Source organism: Erigeron canadensis, chromosome 5, assembly GCF_010389155.1.
Source record: "Erigeron canadensis isolate Cc75 chromosome 5, C_canadensis_v1, whole genome shotgun sequence".
In the NCBI taxonomy this organism is placed as follows: domain Eukaryota; kingdom Viridiplantae; phylum Streptophyta; class Magnoliopsida; order Asterales; family Asteraceae; genus Erigeron; species Erigeron canadensis.
The window spans coordinates 23854511-23860510 of record NC_057765.1 but is presented as its reverse complement, the minus strand read 5'-3'; positions in this window follow the sequence as shown (position 1 = coordinate 23860510).

Here is a 6000-nt window from a genome sequence, read left to right as displayed (position 1 = left end):
ACTGACTTTGCTGCTGTGTATCGCGGCGCGATAAATTAAATTAACAGCGCGATAAATTGACTTCGCGGTGCGATATTTTGATATCACGGCGCGATATTTTGACCTAAACACAATTTTGATCGATCTTCAACCCCTAGCGACGCGAGGAAGACCACTCACAACGCGATTCAGCCCAGATCAGTCCCAAATCAAGCCAAATACGAACCAAGCTCAACCCAAACTCAATTCTTGACCTTGAAATCGATTTAGGAGGTGCCAAGACTCATTTTGAAGCATAATTACACATATTTTGACATAAATAAACATAACCCACATCTTCGTTTTGATTCATAACATCAATTCTTCTCCAAAATCATTCATGATCCATTTCAAACCCTAATTGACTAAAAATCCGTTTTTGACTCGATTCAAAACCCAAACATGTTTATATTCAACTAAAAACAGGTTTAACAACACAAAATGATTAGTATGGGATAGTTTTTACTTACCAAATCTTCCAATTGCCTTTAAATCCGAATTTGTCTTAAACATGGAGATTTCTTGCACTTGGAGATTTAATCATTTGATATAATGTTTAGTTGATGATGATGAAGAAGAATTTGTTACTAATCTAGCCCAAACAACAATTGATAATCCAAGAATTTAGAGAGAAGAAGAAGAAGAAGGTGTTTTTGGTGTTTACTTTTGAAGAGAAAAGAGAAAGAAAGAAATGAAAAGGGAAAGGAATGGGGGAGGGAGTTGGGGGCCGACCTAGGAAGGTCCAAAAGTGGCTCCCGCTCCGCTGACTTCGACCAATAGCTATTCGTTATCCTTTTAAATGCTAAAACAAAACCGTAATCCCAACTAAGCTCAACGTTATGTTAAAACACAATAAAATGTTCGATAATTCATATAAACCAACAAAATCGTTCATTTTCTTTTACGTTCAATTTACAAGTCAACTAAGTCAGATATCACGGATGTTACATAATCAACGAACACTTTTATGAAAGGATTAGTTTACTAGTTTGATAGTTTGACATGTATAAAGTATGTTGTTAGGCTAAATTGTATACGTGAGATAAACGAATACGGTGATGTATGTATAAATATGTAATCAATGGACAATTAGATGAATAAGAATGGTAAACATGTTTGAAATTTGAGTATGCCCAAACTTTATTTCCTAACTTAGTTATAAGAACGAATTGATAATAATTGAAAAATCATGCATAGTTGTATTTAACGTATGAGAAACCGTAAGTGTGACTTGGTTTGCAGGATTAGTTGATAGAACATGCAAAAATCTTACCCCCTTACTTGATTATGTGGATGAATTGTTAGGAGATGCAGTAGAACAAATACGGTTGCCATGATATTCTAATTGTTGAATATGCGGTAGAACAAATATGGTTGCCATGATATTCTAAATTTCGTTGAACAAATATTCTAATTGCATAGATAGGATATAAAAATATCACGACTGAGGAGGAATGTCTGCCCCGTATCTTGAAGATCCTTTCGCTGCCGCGCGCAACCTCTATAATGGAAAACCTTTGTAATGCTATAGCCTCGCCCTGAAGACCCATCCGCAAATCTTCTGAAGCTCAGATCCGAAGGTCCATATGCAGCTTAGGTCCCGCATACCTTATATAGCCTCAAATCTGAAGGTCCATCCAAAGACATTACATAGCCTCGTATCCGAAGGTCCATTCGTAGACCTTCTAAAGAAGATCTCACAAATCCTACAAAGCTCAGATCTGAAGGTCCATATGCAGCTTAGGTCCCGCAGATCTTACATAGCCTCAGGTCTGAAGACCCATCCTTATACCTTACATAGAATTATTTCCGAAGGCTCATTCGCAGCTTAGGTCCCGCAGATCTTACATAGGCGCCTCAGGTCCGAAGACCCATCCTTATACCTTACATAGAATTATTTCCAAAGGCTCATTCGCAACTTAGATCCCGCAGATCCTCCAAAGCTTAGATCCAAAGGTCCAGAAACAGCTCAGACCCCGCATAGCTTACGAAGCTCAGATCCCGAAGGTCAATCCGCGGGCCTTCCGTAACTCAAAGTCTTAAAGGTTCCCTAAAACCTTTATAAACCCCTTAAAGATTTTCACCAGCTCAGAGCTCAAAAACCGAATGCATTTCACAAGAAGCATCCGACTACGTAACTCTGTTTGTCGATCGTGCAAAGGAGATCCGGATTTATGGATAACCTCCACCACTAAGAACCGTTATCCAAACTAACCAAAAGGTGAAAACGCTTATACTAGCCTTTCCAAAGAAGGTGCATAAATTCGGGAGAACCGCAAGGATTAGTCTTGGCATACTAAGGAAGCACCTCAGTTTCAGCCATAAAAAACCACAAGGAAAAGATGCCCAAAGGTGTGAAACTTTCATCATATAGATGTACACATACCACCTATGATACATAGTCTCCAAACAAGCCGTGCTACAAAGAGGTGAGTAGACGAACTCCCCTTGGTCCTTTGAGCAAACAAAATAACTCCGAAACAAAGCACCACTGTTCGGCCAAGCCTTCAGTACCGAAGTCGTGGTACTCACAGAACTCCAAATATCGACACATAGAATGCTAAATACTGAAGGAAACTTGGAGGAACTATGATCTGACCTAGAATCATCAGAAGAATGAAGAGAAAATACACCCGTTGGGGAAATAATGTTCGAAAAGAAAGCCGAAGAAGGCTAAATCAAAAGAATCAATCGTACTTCATTCAAAACCAGCAACTATGTACTTTGGTTAAACAACACAAATATCACATAATATCAAGGAAGGCTGGGACCGACATGGGAAGGCTCACACATACTCCGGAATCACTTACGAAAACGGAGCATGCTAGATTGCTAGTTAAAAATCCCCGAAGGGGGTTCGGTTGAAAAGTCCTGGAATCAATCTTTTATCAAGGATTGAATTTGCGGAAGTTCCATAAAACTCTGTGATGACATACCCTCCCAGCGGTATGCAGGACCTATCACACGAAAGAACAGTAGGACCTATATACTCGGGATTTGATCTTATTACTTAGGTCCGATAAATAAGGAAAGAATCCTCCTGGGCTCTTATAGCCTAAGACTTAAGGCAACCCTAAAGAGGCTTAACTTTTCCTCCAAAATAAATTCTCTCTATAAAAGGAGAATCCTAAAGACCTCTCAAGGCATTCATATCAGGCTATGCGCCACAATTTCAATATAAGCAAAAAGTCCCACAGGGACAATGCAAAAGACTAATTGTCTCAATATAAATGAAGGGTCGCAACCTCAATAAACAAAGAGGCAACAAGCTGACAGGGACGCCTGAACAAACACCCCAATGTACGGGCAAACGTACATAAAAAAGACGGCTCCTAAAGCTGCAACATTCGACATATAAAAGATTGAATGTATAAGCAAAGAGTCAAAGAAAAAGTAACAGGATTTCACACGCAACAATGCAGATGCCCAGGATCAAAGACCCTTCGAGACGAAGCAGGTTCAAGAGCGCAGATCACAGGACCAATCAACTTCACAATCTCAAGATTGCTGGCAAGAGTCTTACAAACATATGACACAAGTCTAGTATAAATGAGCAATTACGGGTCCCTGAGACTGCGTGACAGAAGTATGCCACGCCAAAGGCGCCGCAGCGAAGAGTATTCCACCCCCAAAGGCTTCGAAACGAAGAGTACGCCAAAACCAAAAGCTTTGCAACGAATAATGCTTAAGCGCCAAAAACTATGTAACAAAGACCGTGCTTCAAAGCATCATCGAGGGTGGAAAGCAGCTAACCCTCAGAGCCTGTGGAATGATGCACAATGATCATGCTACACTGGTATTCATAGCTTATAAAGCCAGCGATAACCCCATTTCCATCGTAATACAAGATCTCAGGAGGAAAGTCTAACAAATATCTCATTGATTACTAGTACGTAGCCTCTACTTCAAAGAAATAATACCCTAGGTAGCAATCACCACCCCCTGAAAATCACTGTAAAATCTATGTTTCGTAAATACTAGCCAAATTTACGTACTTGCGAATAGGAATAGAGCGTAGTGAAAGATGAGACGTCTTGGTCCTATTCTGGCACAAACCCATTTTTCTCTCCTTCAACGAAAACTTAGACTTTAAAACATTAAGATGTTGTCCGGGCTAAAGAACGCAATGGCTGCGTATCGGAACCTAGTTGACAAAGCATTTGCCACACAGATTGGCAGAAGCTTGGACATTTACTTGAATGACATTGTCGGGATGAAGAAAACCTTTTATAAAACATTTGGGAGACCTTTAGAAATCTCTGAGCAATCAACCCAATCCGAATAAATGCTCATTCGGTGTAAAAGAAGGAAACTTCCTTGGGTATTATAATAGCAACAAAAGGATACACTCTAATCCCTCGGAGATTGACAAATTAAAACAGGTATCTCCATTAAAGATAACAAAAGAAGTCCATAGTTTAAATGGGAAAGGTAACTTATTTTGAAGAAAGAAGACTTACAAAACAAAGATAATAAAAAATCGAAGACATCGACAGTCGGAACAGATCAGATAGAAGATAACAGCAGCAATATGATAGAAGAGTTAATGTGGCTAGAAGTAGTCCAACGCAATGATTTACAAAAATCACCTTGTACCGGGAGGCTTGAGGTACGAAGCACTTGTCGTACGAAGGAAGCGTTAATTTGATGCAGAAAATTTTCAGAGTTTAATATAACGACCTTTGTAGCTCCTCATATTAAACTAGGGGGCTTGTTGGTATATGTCACCCTCTATGACAAAACCAAACCTTCGTGACGGAACGTGGCCTCCGTTACGGAGCCGAACCTGCGTGACGAAGGTATCCGCTGTAAGGCTTATCTAAATATGGAAGATTTTATCTCAATCTCTTCCTCCTAAAATAAAGAGATTTGCTCTTATCTCATCCTAAATACCAGATCTGGCATATTATTAAGAATGGGTTTTAATCATTTGAAACTAAATTTATCGTGAAAACTAGAAAACTGTCAAAACACATTGTGTTCTGAATTTAACACAATGTGTTTTTAATATGTTTTTCAAAAACACATTATGTTAAGTTCATATCACAGTGTGTTTGAACAATTTTATGATTTACAACGCTATCAAAAACACACCATGATTTAAAACTGATGTGACTAATTTATACCCATTACCCACATCCTTATTGGCCTATTTCTTATGCGTTTTAAGTATATTTTGTATGCATTTGGCGCATTTATGGTGTTTGTTAGTGTTTACAGGCTCTAAATAGGTTACGCGTTCATTTGGTGCAATTATGAAGGGTTATTGGCCTAGAAGTTGATTTGAATGATTAAGAGTTGATTTAAGTGGAAAGACGGCGAAGCTCGGCTTGTATTCGAGATCGAAAGAAGTTTGTCTTACACAAGCTATGACTGCGCTGCAGTGGAGGGACGCTATGCCTACTGCGCCGCAGTCCATATCCACGAAAAAGAGTGGAACACACCCCACTGCGCCGCAGTGGAGGTTGCACTAGGACGACTGCGCCGTAGTCGAATCAAAGGGAAAGAAGGCCGAGGAATCAGACTGCGCCGCAGTGGAGGGTGCGTAAGCCCACTGCGCCACAGTCACCTTCAAGTCAAAGTCAAACAAGACTCACTGCGCCGCAGTGAGCAAAGACAAAGCCCACTGCGCTGCAGTGGGAACACGGGGTCTGAAGGAATGGATCGGTTTTGCATCAGATTTTCAGATAGTATATAAGCAAAAACCCTAGGTCGAATGGCGGCTATCAAAAATCTTTCTTAGAGTTGTTCTACAAGGGTTCTTCAATCTCCAATCAAGATAATTACTTAGGCGGATTCATTGAAGATTCACGAGCACCCATCTAGATCGCATCTACTTACTGTCTTGCAATTTATTTTTTATCAAACAATTGGTACATCATGTTTCTTTTCTATTTTAATTATTATTGTGGATTGATCATGAGTGGCTAAACGTTTAATCATCCACCTTGATGAAACAAGACGGATAATGTGATTGCAATA